The 15,745-nt window shown below is 37.5% G+C and overlaps 1 pseudogene; it reads left to right on the plus strand.

Annotated features, from left to right (window-relative positions):
• Positions 1-14,561: 14,561 nt before the first annotated feature.
• On the plus strand, positions 14,562-14,710 carry LOC145249843 (U2 spliceosomal RNA; annotated as a pseudogene).
• The last annotated feature ends 1,035 nt before the right edge of the window (positions 14,711-15,745 follow it).

Below are 15,745 nucleotides of genomic sequence, written 5' to 3' on the forward strand. Positions count from 1 at the left end.
TTCTCTGGATGCTCAGCGTAAATGGAGACGACCTGATATTATTGTAGGCCTTTTGTTAAAATTACAAAAGTATTTATCTAAGAAAGTAGGGACGCCCGACGTAGCCCGGTCGTAAAATACGCTTAAATATGATATTTGAATTTATGAAGATTTCGTGTATATTATTATGGAATCAATTTTCTATCGATTCTTATATATTATAAAGTTGTGATTTTAAAAACAAAAAAAAAAAAATATCCATATGACTTGGGTGCATCAGCCTGAATTGAAACTGAAACCAAAACTTATATATATATATATATATATATATATATATATATATATATATATATATATATATATATATATATATATATACTATAAATCTACTACTGGGCTACTAAGAATCATAGATGGTTATCACAAAGAAAGAATATGCCAGTTTGTCTTGAAAAAAAAACAAAGCAATAAATAATAAGAAAAACAGTCTACAGTAAGATAGTTTCTCAAACATGCATTTCTTGGAAAGAAGTTTCTGGTATAAAAAGATGTATTACAATTATTTATTTATTTACATCTCTCTCTCTCTCTCGCTCGCTCTTTCTCTTTCTCTCTCTATTTCTCGCTTTCATTCCCTTTCTCTCTCTTTCAAATATAATTCTATTGTTTTAAAAGTAGTTAAAGCTTGCATTTTGCGCGCACCAGACATATAGTAGTTTGGTGCGCATGCAATGGATCGACGGAATATTCTCCCTCATTGTTAACCGTAAAATAAATTATATATATATTTTTTTTATAAAAAATGCATTTATTCGCTATTTTTGTACAAGCGTTCGATTTCAGCATGCCATTAATGCCGACGATGGAAAGATGCCTGTAACGACGCAATGAAGAAAAGAAGCAACCCATACCAACCAGTTATAGCCGTCGACATCTCAATCCGTTGTGTTGATGTTTCCATGTGTCTATCGTTTGATATCGTATCTAGCACCCGGGGGAGCTGGTTGCGTTCCCAGGGCGTCCCTCAATCAAGTAACTCTCCCCTGGAAACGATAGTGTCATAATTAAAGGTCTTTACTTCTAAAGCACTGAGTTAATAAAGAAGTTGGGGACATAAATTTTCCTCTCTCCAATTGACCATTGAAATAAATTATAGCATAGCTTTATTGTGATCTCTTAGTCTTACCGGATTCAAAGACAAGAATTCATCGAGTCTGGTGGAGTATCCAGCTCCGTTCTATTACTTGAAGTAATATCACTCGGAGAAGATTTACCATTCCTTGCTAAGTGTTAGCCATACCGAGAAGATCTTATCTGAGCTGTGAATATTATGTGATTTTGAATTTTTTAAAATTACATTTTCACCCCAAACAAGGCACATTGTCACTTTGATGTAGGGGGATACTATCAGGGACATAAGGTACAGGGGTACTATGTAGGGAGTTGGGCAGCAAGATGTCGGTTCACGTTACACTTGAACGTCTGCATGCCAGTGCAGTTGGGGAAGCAGGGACCGGAAGAGAATTCCAAAGTCTAGCGATTCTGGGGAAGAAACTACTGGCGTAAAAGGCTCTCTTACATCTAGGGATCTCCACTGTGAAGGGATGGGATTTAGCTGCTTGTCGGGTTTGTCGGAGGTATTTACGTCGAGGGGGTACAAGTGCTTGCAGTTCGTCGGAGCATTCACCGTTAAAGTACTTGTAGAACAGGCAGAGGGATGAAACATTTCGTTGATGGGACAGAGGCTGAAGCTTAGATGACAGTTCAGGATCTATCAGGTTAGCGACTCTCTTTTGAACCTTGTCTAAGAGCGAGAGACAAAATATTTAGTCAGAATTTAATTGTAGGAAAAAGTATCCTCATACCAGCTTGTTCTGACGAACCTCTGTACAGAGAGACCTTAGAGACTCGAGGATAGTGTCTCTTTTACAGTTTGGGTTAGATCCTTACATTCCAAATAAATCAAGCCAAACTTTAAAAAAATGTGCACGTTAGAGGTGTTTTATTTTTTTTTGGTCAATAAAAGTTGTTAGATTTTATATTTATTCGAGTATAATGTTTTTTGTCTGCAAATTTGGAGTTTACTTTTCAAAAAAAAAAGAAAAGATACTGCTGATACTTTGTGGACTTAGAGAATATTTTCCTTTATTCGATAGAGTCAAGACCATGAATCTGAAATCTGAATTCGAACCGTTTATTCAAAGCACTATCTACTTTATTATTGTGTGCCTAAACACATCGTATCCAACGCCGAAAGAATACCAGATGATCTTGTTTCGATAGCCGTTATTAAATACACCTCAAAAGCAGAATTTCTTTGAAACAACAACATGGCACAAAAAAGGAAAGAAAGAAATACCGAGGATGAAGCGTAACTTTGAAACATATTTATAAATTTCAAACAAAAATAAATACCTGTTTATTTTCATAATGCGTTGTTTTTGGCTTAAAACTTATCTATTACGTATTTTATTTTATTCTAAAAAACATGTATTCACAGAATCAATGAGATACTAACACTGAACCCCATTACATGAACTGTTCAGATTGACTGGCGTGATACCTGTGCCATATCCGAAAGGGATGCTGATGTGAGAATCTAAAAACAAATGCAAAACCGTTAGAAGACCCCCTCCCTGTCTGTCCATGGACAACCAAAAGGCAGATTGAAATCCAGAATATTTAGTCAGGTTTCTGACACTTTTGCTAGGAGCAAAGTGTAGTATCTGTTCCGGCAGATACTGCAAGCTATGACTAGCAAAGACCAGCTATGACTAGCAAAGACCAGATGTGGGGGCAACCCCACATGCCTGACCTTTAACCAGCTCCCATTTCCCACCTCTCGGGAGCTGGTCCCCTTTTTCCCTTCCCCCTCCCTTCACTCCTCACATTAAAAATCGGCCTTGTGCCTAATTTGCTCGGTGGGGGAGCAAATAAATACCATCTGTTCCGGCAGATACGTGCTTGGCCTTCGGGCCGAGATGAAAGTGTAGTATCTGTTCCGGCAGATACTGCAAGCAAAGACCAGATGTGGGGGAAACCCTACATACCTGACCTTTAACCAGCTCTCATTTCCCACCTCTCGGGAGCTGGTCTCCTTTTTCCCTTCCCCCTCCCATCACTCCTCACATTAAAAATTGACCTTGTGCCTAATTTGCTCGGTGGGGGAGCAAATAAATACCATCTGTTCCGGCAGATACTGCACTTAAGATGATTTGTACCAGTTAATGGAGGGGAAACCCTCTATACTGGGACAATTATTATTTTTGGTAACCAGAGTGCCCCCTTTTTGCCTACTTTCAGGGGAGCTGGTTTTTACCTCACATTAAAAACGGCCTTGTGCCTAATTTGCTCTGTGGGGGAGCAAATAAATACCATCTGTTCCGGCAGATACTGCAAGCTATGACTAGCTATGACTAGCAAAGACCAGATGTGGGGGCACCCCCATATGCCTGACCTTTAACCAGCTCCCATTTCCCACCTCTCGGGAGCTGGTCCCCTTTTCCCCTTCCCCCTCCCTTCACTCCTCACATTAAAAATCGGCCTTGTGCCAAATTTGCTCGATGGGGGAGCAAATAAATACCATCTGTTCCGGCAGATGCTGCACTTAAGATAATTTGTACCAGTCAATGGAGGGGAAACCCTCTATACTGGGACAATTATTATTTTTGGTAACCAGAGTGCCCCCTTTTTGCCTACTTTTAGGGGAGCTGGTTTTTACCTTACATTAAAAACGGCCTTGTGCCTAATTTGCTCAGTGGGGGAGCAAATAAATACCATCTGTTCCGGCAGATACTGCAAGCTATGACTAGCTATGATCAGCTATGACTAGCAAAGACCAGATGTGGGGGCAACCCCACATGCTTGACCATTAACCAGCTCCCATTTCCCACCTCTCGGGAGCTGGTCCCCTTTTTCCCTTCCCCCTCCCTTCACTCCTCACATTAAAAATTGGCCTTGTGCCTAATTTGCTCGGTGGGGGAGCAAATAAATACCATCTGTTCCGGCAGATACTGCACTTAAGATAATCTGTACCAGTCAATGGAGGGGAAACCCTCTATACTGGGACAGTTATTATTTTTGGTAACCAGAGTGCCCCCTTTTTGCCTACTTTTAGGGGAGCTGGTTTTAACCTCACATTAAAAACGGCCTTGTGCCTAATTTGCTCAGTGGGGGAGCAAATAAATACCATCTGTTCCGGCAGATACTGCAAGCTATGACTAGCTATGACCAGCTATGACTAGCAAAGACCAGATGTGGGGGAAACCCCACATGCCTGACCATTAACCAGCTCCCATTTCCCACCTCTCGGGAGCTGGTCCCCTTTTTCCCTTCCCCCTCCCTTCACTCCTCACATTAAAAATTGGCCTTGTGCCTAATTTGCTCGGTGGGGGAGCAAATAAATACCATCTGTTCCGGCAGATACTGCACTTAAGGTAATCTGTACCAGTCAATGGAGGGGAAACCCTCTATACTGGGACAATTATTATTTTTGGTAACCAGAGTGCCCCCTTTTTGCCTACTTTTAGGGGAGCTGGTTTTTACCTTACATTAAAAACGGCCTTGTGCCTAATTTGCTCAGTGGGGGAGCAAATAAATACCATCTGTTCCGGCAGATACTGCAAGCTTTGACTAGCAAAGACCAGATGTGGGGGCAACCCCACATGCCTGACCTTTAACCAGCTCCCATTTCCCACCTCTCGGGAGCTGGTCCCCTTTTTCCCTTCCCCCTCCCTTCACTCCTCACATTAAAAATTGGCCTTGTGCCTAATTTGCTCGGTGGGGGGAGCAAATAAATACCATCTGTTCCGGCAGATACTGCAAGCTATGACTAGCTATGACTAGCAAAGACCAGATGTGGGGGCAACCCCACATGCCTGACCTTTAACCAGCTCCCATTTCCCACCTTTCGGGAGCTGGTCCCCTTTTTCCCTTCCCCCTCCCTTCACTCCTCACATTAAAAATCGGCCTTGTGCCTGGTTTGCTCGGTGGGGGAGCAAATAAATACCATCTGTTCCGGCAGATGCTGGACTTTGTGACCATTGCCCTTGTGGCAATTGGTTATTGGTACATGTAGGGGCAACCCTATATGTACCATCCCCTTCCCCTCCCTCCCCCTTCACCTCACATAAAGCCGACCTTGTGTCACATTTTGCTTACGTGGGGAAGCAAATAAATACCTACTTGTAGGGGAAATGTTCTCATGTCAGGTTGTCCCGACAAAGCCCTGTGCAGAGAGACCTTAGAAGCTCAAAGACAGTATCTCTTAGGTATTTAAGTTATTTTCTGTTGGAATGCAATGCGTTATTTCATTTGAAAGTGCATACAATATTAATGATTAACAACATATACGAAAAATATATTTTTTTCCTTATCCTCTACTACTACTACTACTACTACTACTACTACTACTACTACTACTACTTTGCATTCTTCTTATTTATTTAGGTATTCTTTTATATTTACACAGCGATACAGAAGCACTTTTTTCATTTTTCTCTTCTTCTATCTCAAGGGAGATAACCCAAGCAAATTTTCTAATGCAATATTTCCGCATGCTGAAGAAGCAGACCGGAAATCGTAATGAAATGGGCTGCACATGGAGATAGAAAAAGCATTCCTATTCTGTGTTGGATTTTATCTCCACGCAAACATCCATTCGCATCGGATGATCCGCCAGGTAGCCATACCACCCAAGTCAAATGCTTTGTAAAATAAATTACCTCTTTTCAAAGATGTATCACAACTGTTGGAAGAACGGTATAGACAAATAAAAACACGTCCATTTCTGCCTTTCACATGAATTGAGACACAACTAGCGAACAATACGTAATAAATACATGCAATAACAAATATATGTTTTTGAGAAAAGGAAAAATAAAAAACAAACAGCAAACGATAAAAAAAGTAACGTTTAATTCTGGCGGTATTAGAAAAATGGTTGCTAAACTAATTTGATACCGACACAAGTTGCTTTGTATGTGACCCGATGTAGATTATGTTTTCAAGTGTGTTTTTTTAAATTGTTTTTAAGAATATCTAAGAACGGAGTCATTTCGTAGACGTGACGTAGACGTGACGTAGACGTGACATAAGCAATTTGAATTACAAACGGGAAAAGTCTAATTTATTTCCGACTTTTATCGAAATACACAACTAAAAACGCGACGTTACCTTTTGTAAAAGGACTCTTTTTAAACCAATAGAAAGATCAATTCCGACTTTTACGCATATATATATATATATATATATATATATATATATATATATATATATACATATATATATATATATATATATATATATATATATATATATATAATATTTTTATTACGTTTGTCGAACTAAGTATAAAACTGGTTATTGTTAGCTTTTACTAAGGTTATTGCTAGGTTATAATTAGCTTATGGTTAAGTTATGGCTTAGTTAGGGTTGGGTTATAGTATGGTTATGGTTAGGTTAGGCTTAGGTTATTGCTAGTTTAAATTAGTTTAGAGTTAGGTTATGATTACGTTATAATTAGGTTGTGCTTAGGTTATGGTTAATATGGTTAGGTTATAGTTAGGTCATGGTTAGTTCTTTTTAAGATAAAGTTAGGCTTAGGTTATAGTTAGGTTATGATTAGGCTATGGTTAGATTATGGCTAGATAAGAGTTGGGTTATGGTTAGATTATGGTTAAATGTAGGAGGAGTAAGGAAGTTAGAGCACCAGAATTGATTGGCCAAATAAATAATTTCATGGATAATGACTGTCGTGTGTCTTTAGAGACAATAAATGCACAGTTCGATGTCAGTGTGGGAACTGTACACACAATTATTTGCTAGGAACTGAAGATGCGAAAGATTTGCGCAGAGTTTGTCCCAAGGATGTCGTCCACTTCTCCATCCTAGTTACAGACTGTTTGACCAAGATGGGCATCTATACAGTTCCTCACTCTCCCTATAGTTCAGCCATTGCTCCCTGTGGCTTTTAGTTATTCCCTAAGTCCAAGGAAAAACTTAGAGACTGTTGTTAAGAGTCAATTGAGGAGATGAAAGGGTCATTGATGTTGAAGTCGGAGGAAGTTACTTCAAAGGGGACTAAAATTGTGTGCACTATCAGTAAGAGTGCCTACACGGAAAAAGTATGAACACTTACTGAAGGCACCTCGTAATCTAAATATTCTAACATAATTTACAGAATATATATGGTGATGGAGGTCTACTTATACGGCATAATCACGTTGACACACAAGTTCCCGTCAGATCATGGAAGTTAAGCAACGATGAGTCTGGTCAGTACCAGATGGGTGACCACTTGGGACTTCCAGTTGCTGTATGTACACTCCGCTTATCTCGGCATTGTTTCCAGTCGTCTTGGACTTCTTCTTGCCACTGGGCTCAACCAATGCCGATTCAGGAGAGATGTGGTTGGAGATTTGTGCAATCCTTGCCAAACAATTACATGCACAGATGCCCCTACAGAGGGTATCCATTGTCTTTCGAGACTGAACAGAGGCATCCATCGGAGGTCTACTTCCAAAACATTTGTATTAGTTTCTGATATATAATCCCATGCTCTAGATGTCTAGAGCGAACACTTACCCCACCATATTATTGTATCAGCTTTACAAGAACAGATATTACACACTGATCCTAGCTCGAAGTCAAAGAAAAGGCCATTTTAGTTTGAGTTTCCTTATTGCACACAACAGTGACATCAAATAAAATTTTTAAAGAATTATTTATTTTTACATTGTATCTTCGACGATCAGGCGATCACATCTACAAAGGAGGCGGCAAGTGATAAAGTACACGCAAAAAAAAAACAAAAAAAACGGGAGTAGCCTTTGTTTCTATACATCTGAAGAAGGCTGGAGATTACATCGGTCGAAATGTTGTAAGACTAACATAAAAACGAGAACAGTAGTCCGGAGAATCCAAATAACGCGAAACTGATTTTATTTATTTTCTTTTTATCGACTCTCAGGAGTCTCCAAACTAAGGCCCGCGGGCCAGATCCGGTCCGACAAAGTCTTTAATCTTGCCCGCAGAGCTTTGATAAAACACATAAAAAATAATCATGAAATATTTAAAAAATGGAAATGTGTAAAAATAGTGCGAAAATAATTTAAAAAATGTTTGGAGAATCAATTTTACTAAAAATACAAGCAAAAGAGAGTATAAAATACGTTCGGGTAATTTCTTTTTTTTTTATTTTGGTCCGCGTAGCTCTAAACAAATCAGCAATACATCCTCTTGTTCGAAAAGTTTGGAGATATAAAGTAACAATTTCTACTGTTCTCCCGTGGCGAAGGTTTGGAAAGTTTCAATTTCCCTACTATTTTATTAATAGCTGCAGTGAGATTATAGAGTTTGATAACTTTCACAAGGCTATTAATAAAAATGTCTGTCATAATAACGAAAGAAAACGAACTCGGCATGCCGAACTCACAGTCCGTGCTTAAAGCCACGTCCACTTTATTATAACACTAATTCTTTTTTTGATCTGGAAATCTGTCAAAAATCCCTTAGTTTCGATGCCCTCCTTTACTCAGTGCTTGCTTGTCCTTATCATAATCTTATAATCAACGCTGGTTTTCTTTATTATTTGTTTCGATTATGAAACTATAATTCCGGCTGTTTTTTTTCCATGTGGACAGGAGCCAGAATAATCAATTGTCTCTCCCGTCCGGAATCTGAGCCAGAATGATTTTTAGACAGAAAATTTCGATTGGCATGCATCATTTTTAATTAATACGTTCCTCATTTAAAAAAAAAAAAATTGTCGCATTTTTATATATCTGTAAAAGTGAGAGTATGTGTGTGTTTTTGAGGATAATTCTCAACCTATATACTTAACAGATTTTTGATTTACAGACTTGAAATTTGGTATATAAGGTATTCAGACATGTGGAAAACTTTTTAATCGGTTTTCATCCAGGAAATTGGCTGCTTCGGGGTCAAAATAAAAAAAAAATCATACGGGGGGGGGCATCGAATTTTTATCAGGTTATCAACTGTTTCACGAACACGCATGCCTGAAGCGTTCATTATGTTAAGAATAAATAGGTTTGAAAACACTTTTTAAAGACGGGTCAAGATGGCTTAATGGTTATTGTACTTGACTCACTGTCTTTTGGTTTTGGCTTCGATCTCAGCTTGAGTATTATATTTTTACTGACGAGAAGTAAACTGTTTAGAAAAAAGAACAAAAAAAAAAAACAAAAAAAACAAAAAAACAAAAAAAAAAAAAAACAAAAAACAAAAAACAAAAAAAAACAACAAAAAACAAAAACAACAAAAAACAAACAAACATAATACTCGCATACACATGTCTCAGGGTCTTTCATTTTTTTTTTTTTTACTTTTTGTTTTGAAAAAGAATTTAACGTTCTGTTTAATACGTACGGGATTTCTGTTTATAATGAATAAGACTTTTGCATTAATTAAAATATAATATTTATGCGTATTTTACGACCGGAAACCCCGGGCGGCTTGCTAGTGAAGCTATAATTTCGGATGTTTTCCTCCGTGGCCAGAAGCCAGAATAACCAGTTGTCTCTGCCGTCCGGAATCTGAGCCAGAACGATCTTCACACAATAAAATTTTGATTGACATGTATCATTTTTAATTAATATGTTCTGAAAAGGGTTCAATCTTTTTTTCATTATGTTATAATTTTTCGTGGTTTTGTTTAAAAATTTGGTCCATTTGTTTTCTTTTTTTTTACAACGATTTTTCCCCAATTAGATTTTTTTTTTCAACGATTTTCCTACAATTAGATTACTTCGGTCTAATTAACACAAGTGTCATTTCACTTTTTAGACGAGCCATCGACACGTTTGATGCCTTATTAAATATGATTCGTAGTTTACTTTACTTCGTTTCTATATTTGGACTAATTTTCAATCGCACAGGACCGAGGGAGATGATAAGAGATTAGAACCTTACCAAGGGGAATAGTTTTTTGTTTTATTTATTCATGTCAAGTTTAAATAGATTGATAAATAATTGGGGCGTTTGATTCGTGCCAAGTGCAAGCAATTTAGCAATCTCGACTTCTAGGTCATACAAAGAGCTTGGTCATAGCAACAGGACATGCACACAGATACATAACAGATGTAAATAGACACCATAGTAACTCATACTTACTAAAACTTAGAACTTCACGCCTGTGGAACTCTGTTCCGTCTGCCTGCTTCCCACCTGACTACAAATTGGATGTGTTCAAGTCCAACGTTAACAAATTCCTAATGAACCACCCCCTTAAGTAAACACTTCATCAAATCTCCACACTAACGTAATGTACTTGCAATAACTCTTATCCCTGAGTGACTTCCGGGCCTTGATAAGTGGTGACCACTGTGTAAAAAAAAAAAAAATTTCTGCTGTCTTCTTTTGCAGCACTATGGTTATGTTGTTTTTTAAACACCCTTCAGCATGGCCAGGTAGTAATTTGGTCGTAAGCGAAGGGATACACTAAATAATGCAATCCCATTATTCCCTTTCTTTTATCGACCTCTTTTTCGTCCGGACAGCATGGGGTAAGCATGTGTTATTTTTCCTTTCTGTAAACGAGACAGGGGGGAGGGCATCCCTCTCTCCCTCAACACTAGTAAAGGTTAGTTAGTATTAAAGAAGTAATGGTAAAAATTAATAGTATGATCTGTAAATTGTATGTTAATATATATATATATATATATATATATATATATATTGTATACATTTTATAAAATTATATTTCTCATATATATTGCGACCCGTGCCGTGTGTTTTTGTGTCGGTCATAAATGTCTTGAGTCAAAAGAGGTGGCCCTAAGGACAAGGAAGGTTCCAGCCAGGATGCCAGCAGAGATCAAGACGTTTTCCTGGAAGAAGAAGGAGCCACGCATTTACATCCAACATATTAGGTATGATTTTTCTCTTGATATTCAGACCCTAATGACTGGCCCATCACCACATCATCATCGGACCGTTTCTAAGACATTAAGTGTAGCACGTGAGTCGGTCACACGCCAATGACCGACTGAAATCCATATCATTTTGAAGCTAAACCCTTCGGACGACAAATACGAAAAAAATTGACCCCAAAAAATAAATTCCTTCACCCTCAACTGGGCACTTTTCTAGAGGGAGGGGTCGCTTTTTCCGCCGATATTTTCAAAAGTCATTCCTCTTTTCGATTGACTAGCCTTAATTAAAACATTCGTCATTCCAGTTTGGCGATGGGCGCAACAGCAAAGACGTCACGTTTTTATGTTCTTTTCCTCTTTTATCGGTACAGGTTCGAGCCTGCCTGCCTACTACCAATTTTTTTTCAACACACACCTCTAATTATCCGAGCAACGCCGAGCACTGAAGCTAGTTTCATATAAATCTAATTGTTGGCATTCGTTCCCCCTATCTTTCTAGTTAGAATTATTTCTAAAAAGACATCGGGTACCAGTAAACTTGGCTCATCCAGTTTGGGAGTCCGTGTCGTTAACCACTTAACTACTGTCACCTTCCTGTTGCTAGTGATTGCGCAATAATTGTTTCACAGAAAACTTATCATCAAGCACTTTTCAGGGGCTATCCATTGTTTCTCGAGTCATATGTAGGCCAATTACATAACAGTAATAAGAGTATTATAAATATAGTTTCGAGAGCCTACAGTCACAAAAAAGTAAATTAATATTATTACGGAATTTTAATGAGAATTAATAAGATTAATGTTACGTCGAATTCGTTCTTGCCGTGCGCAACTATTCCAGATATAAATTGTACCATAATTATACAATAATCAATACATTCACAATCTACTGTAAAGTCCCATATCCTAGAATACTTCGATATTTCATGATTAATCACTATTACTTGCTCTTTTACTCTCTCTCTCTCTCTCTCTCTCTCTCTCTCTCCTCTATCTAGTATATACTAGCAGGCCGCCCGGCATTGCCGGATCATAAAATACGCTTAAATATTATATTTTGATTAATGCAGATTTCGTATTTATTATTATATTATATTGGACCCAATATATAGTAATGCTTTAAAAAATAAAAAATATGACACGCGCGCAACCACCAAGAATCGAAACAAAACGTTTAGCATACGATTTACTTTTTCCTTTGACGTTAATGCCTGAGCTATCATGACATATTTTCAGCAAGGCTAAAAATTAAAACATGAACCAATAGCTATTACGTTATGCATGCATATTCGTAATACCGTCGATCGACCATCACCTGGCAAATTCAATTTTTTTAATGTTCACCCTTTTCCACCGATTTTCCCCAGCTAAAACCCAAATATAAAATTTGGGGTTGAATACTCTATATATTAAGTTTCATGTCTGTAGACCGAAAACTGACAAAGGAGGTTGGTAGGCAATTTTTTTAACAAATATATATACGCATACATTAATATATATAGAAAGATATTTGTGTTTACTATAAACTTTTTATGCAAATATCACGCAAGTATAAATCATGTAGAATATCTGCATGGATATAATTACATGTAATAGTGAACTAATGATGATCATCCCATGAGAAAACCGAAAAAAATCTAATACGGAATTAATTAAAATGAATGGTTAAAAGAATATGCAAATTAGCTGGATCTTTTGCTAGTGAATGCTATTTCACAACCCATATATAAGAAAGTTGTATTTTCTTTTTAAATAAATAGAAAAAAGTGTTTTTAATATGAATATCAACACACACACACACACACACCCACCCACACACACACACACACACACACACACAAAAAGACAAAAAAACAAAACAAATTTATAGGAGTATAGACTTACATTCACCCTAACAAGCATATCGCCACTTGGACGTAAGGGTTTATTATTTGGGATCAGCTCTAGGAAAGATTAACAAGATGTTGGTTTACGTTAAATTTAAACTTCTGCATATCAGTACGGTCAGGGAAGCAGGTAGCAGAAAGGGAATTCCAAAGTCTAGCTGTTCAAGGAAAGGAACTATTCGAGTGGAAAGCTTTCTGGCATTTAGAGACCTCAACAGTGAAGGGGTGAGATTTTGTTGCCAAGCGAGTTTGTCGGGGATATGTACGTCGAGGGAGTGTAAGTGCAACGAGTTAATCAGAACACATTCCATTACTCATTTGTAAAACAAATACAGAGATGCAACTCAATGTATTTGTTCCAATTCATATTATCTGCGAATGTTAGGCCGAGGAGTTTGAAGGAAGAATTCTCAGGAAGAGTGTAATTTGTCATAGATATAGGTGATTGAAGAGGCGTCTTGTACTTGTTAATGGAAAACAGCTTCTTACTAGCATTAAATGTTAGCATTCATTTGCGGCCGCATTCCACTGCGGGCTGGAGGTAATTTTCTAACGATTCTGCCATTGTTTAAAATGTACTTACACCCCTTCCTTTCTCATGCATTTTATAGAGCATTGTATCATCAGCAAATATACTCATCTCTAATACAATATCATCAGGGAGATCGTTTATGAATATCAGGAATAATAGTGGTCCAAGGATCGATCATAAATACATACATACACACAAACACTCACACATGCACACACACACGCACATATATACATATACATACACACACACCTGCGTATACACACATACACACATTTTTGCCCCATTTGCTAAGCCTTTATCGCAGGACCATCAAACAATTGCCCATGGAATGAAAGGAATTAAAAACAATTAAACTCTGAATTCAGGCGAATACAATGACAATCTAGAGTTATCGCGCAAGCGGAAGTCGCGAATATTGCATAGACGCTAGTTAATTGCCTTAGTTATAACTCCACAGACAGTGCCCATTCTAAAGTATTTTTAGTCGCGTACAAGCGACTCTATAAGTCACTCCGTCGGTCAGTCGGTCGGTCGGTCGGTCGGTCCGTAACACTTTTGTGCTTGGCCTTTTTGGTTAAGATCAAAGGTTAATAGATGCTGTTCTTAGCTTTTTAAGCTTTTCTTGGCCTTTTGGCAGGGATCAAAGTGTAGTATCTGTCTGACAGATACTGCAAGCAAAGACCATATGTGGGAGCAACCCCACATATAAGACCTTGGTCAATGTAGGGCTTACCCTTCATACCAATTGTAACTATCCAGCTCCCCTACTCCCCAGGGAGTTGGTCCCCATTTCCTCTTCACTCCTTACATAAAAAATGGCCTTGTGCCTAATTTGCTCGGTGGGGTAGTAAATAAATACCCTTTTCTTGGCCTTTTGGCCAAGATCAAAGTGTAGTATTTGCTCCGACAGATACTGCAAGCAAAGATCATATGTGGGGGCAACCCCACATATAAGACCTTGGTCAATGTAAGGGAAACCCTTCATACCAATTGTCACGATCCAGCTCCCCTACTCCCCAGGAATTTGGTCCCTATTTCCTCTTCACTCTTCACGTAAAAAATGGCCTTGTGCTTAATTTGTTCGGTGGGGGAGCAAATAAATACACCCTCCACATATAAGACCTTGGTCAATGTAGAGGAAACTCTTCATACTAATTGTCATTATCCAGCTACCCTACTCCCCGGCGAGCTGGTCCGCATTTCCCTTCACTCCTCACAATAAAAATCGCCCTTGTGTCTAATTTGCTCGGTGGGGGAGCAAATAAATACCCTTTTCTATGCCTTTTGGCCAAGATCAAAGTGTAGTATCTGTTCTTACTACATATTGTACTTATGTTTGTAACTTTCTGATATAGCTTGAGGATCCCTTTTCTATATTAATTTAATGTAAAATGATCACCTACTTTACAACCAGTCAGTCTCAAAGCCATTCAAGTTATTCTCCAGATCATTCAAGTTGTTTTTGAAGGATTCCAGTTATTTTTTAAGCATTCAAGTCATTCTTAAGGTCATTCAATTCATCCTTAAGTTAGTTCATTAAAGTCATTATAAATCATTGACTTTTTTATTAATTTAAGTCATTTCAGCCCATTTTTCGGTCATTATAGTTTATCTTTAAGAATTTCATGTCAATCCTACATTCAAGCTGTCATTCATTACACGAGAGCACATGGCTGATGGCTATCGGTCTTGTTTTAATTATATATATATATATATATATATATATATATATATATATATATATATATATATATATATATAACGGGGGAGGCGTTCGACTTTGTCAGAGCATAAAATACGCTTAAATATGATATTTTAATTTGTCCAGATTTCGTATATATCATTATAGAGTCGTAATTTCAAAAGTAAAAGAAGTATTTTGATGCCATCAGCTAGAATCGAAACCGGAGCTTTAGCTTTCAACGTGAGACGCATACGAACTGGCTAAAAATTAAAAAAGAAAATTAAATAAAGATGAATGCAGAAAATTCATAACCGTTTTTATTTTCATTTTTTACCCCCTTTTTGACCTTTTAAAAACTATTTTAACCAACTAAAGACCCTTAAAGAACGGCCCTTAAAAAATTCAGTCATTTGAGGCCCCTAGCGCTGCTCTGCGACTTTTTGTTTCGAATGAGATTAAGTTTGAATATATATATATATATATATATATATATATATATATATATATATATATATATATATATATATACTCTCATCTCTCCTTCCTATGTTCTATCTCTTTCTCTTTGTCTATTCCTTTTCTTTTTGTTTAATTTATTTTCATCTCTACTATGTCCGTTTCCCTATTCCCTCTTTCCACGCATCTTTTTTTCCCTATGTCATAGTCACTCACCATTCTACAGGGTGGAACGAAAAAATTGTCGCCCTAGAAAAGACGACATGATTCCATTTCTCTTTGATGAAAACCGGTTTTCTTTTTGTTGTTGT

This window comes from Euprymna scolopes, chromosome 28 (genome assembly GCF_053919585.1).
Source record: "Euprymna scolopes isolate OS-2025 chromosome 28, ASM5391958v1, whole genome shotgun sequence".
Lineage (NCBI taxonomy): Eukaryota > Metazoa > Mollusca > Cephalopoda > Sepiida > Sepiolidae > Euprymna > Euprymna scolopes.